Below are 1,733 nucleotides of genomic sequence, written 5' to 3'. Positions count from 1 at the left end.
CCAAAGGAATGAGCAATCTATTCAACGAAATAATACGAGAAAACTTCCCAGACTTGAAGAATGAGACAGAATCCCAAATCCTAGAAGCCTACAGGACGCCGAATGTGCAAAATCATAAGAGATCCACACCTAGACACATTATAATGAAGATGCCCAACATACAGAATAAGGAGAGAATTTTAAAAGCTACAAGAGAAAGGAAGCAGATTACATTTAGGGGTAAACCAATCAGGATAACAGCTGATCTTTCAACACAGACTCTGAAAGCTAGAAGATCCTGGAATAACATATTTCAAACACTGAAAGAAAAAGGGTTCCAACCAAGAATTGTGTATCCCGCGAAATTAAGCTTCAGGATGGAAGATGAAATTAAAACCTTCCATGATAAACAAAAGTTAAAAGAATTTGCAGCTAGAAAACCAGCTCTTCAAAACATCCTCGGCAAAATATTACAGGAAGAGGAAATGGAAAATATCAATGAAAACCAACAGCGGGAGGTAGTACAGTAAAGGTGGGGGGGAATAATCAAAGAGGAAAACAAACCATGTTTAGTAACATAAATAAACAAATATGGCTGGAAGAACAACCCATATCTCAATAATAACTCTAAATGTTAATGGCTTAAACTCACCAATTAAGAGACACAGGCTAGCAGAATGGATCACTAAACAAGACCCAACAATATGCTGCCTTCAGGAGACGCATTTGATAGGAAAAGACATACATAGACTGAAGGTGAAAGGTTGGGAAAAATCATATCACTCATATGGACTTCGGAAACAAGCAGGAGTGTCCATACTCATTTCAAATAAAATAGATTTCAAGCCAAAGTTAATCAAAAGGGATGAAGAGGGACACTACATACTTCTCAAGGGAACCATACACCAACAAGACATAACAATCATAAATATATATGCCCCAAACAATGGTGCAGCTATGTTCATCAAACAAACTCTTCTCAAGTTCAAGAGTCTAATAGACCACCATACAATAATCATGGGAGACTTCAACACACCTCTCTCACCACTGGACAGATCTTCCAAACAAAAGTTGAATAAGGAAACTATAGAGCTCAATAACACAATTAATAACCTAGACTTAATTGACATATATAGAATATACCACCCAACATCAAGCAGTTACACTTTTTTCTCAGCAGCACATGGATCCTTCTCAAAAATAGATCATATATTATGTCACAGGGCAACTATTAGACAATATAAAGGAGTAGAGATAATACCATGCATATTATCTGATCATAATGGAATGAAATTGAAAATCAACGATAAAAGAAGTAAGGAAAAATCATGCATCACTTGGAGAATGAACAATAGGTTACTGAATGATCAATGGGTTATAGAAGACATCAAGGAGGAAATTAAAAAATTCTTAGAGATAAATGAAAACACAGACACAACATATCGGAATCTATGGGACACATTGAAAGCAGTTCTAAGAGGAAAATTTATTGCTTGGAGTTCATTCCTTAAAAAAAGAAAAAACCAACAAATAAATGATCTAATACTTCAACTCAAAATCCTAGAAAAAGAAGAGCAAAACAACAGCAAAAGAAGTAGAAGACAAGAAATAATTAAAATCAGAGCTGAAATTAATGAAATCGAAACGAAAGAAACAATTGAAAAAATTGACAAAACTAAAAGTTGGTTCTTTGAAAAAATAAATAAAATCGACAGACCCTTAGCCACGCTAACAAAGAGAAGAAGAGAGAGAAC

This window comes from Callospermophilus lateralis, chromosome X, assembly GCF_048772815.1.
Source record: "Callospermophilus lateralis isolate mCalLat2 chromosome X, mCalLat2.hap1, whole genome shotgun sequence".
Lineage (NCBI taxonomy): Eukaryota > Metazoa > Chordata > Mammalia > Rodentia > Sciuridae > Callospermophilus > Callospermophilus lateralis.
This window is presented reverse-complemented; position numbering follows the sequence as displayed.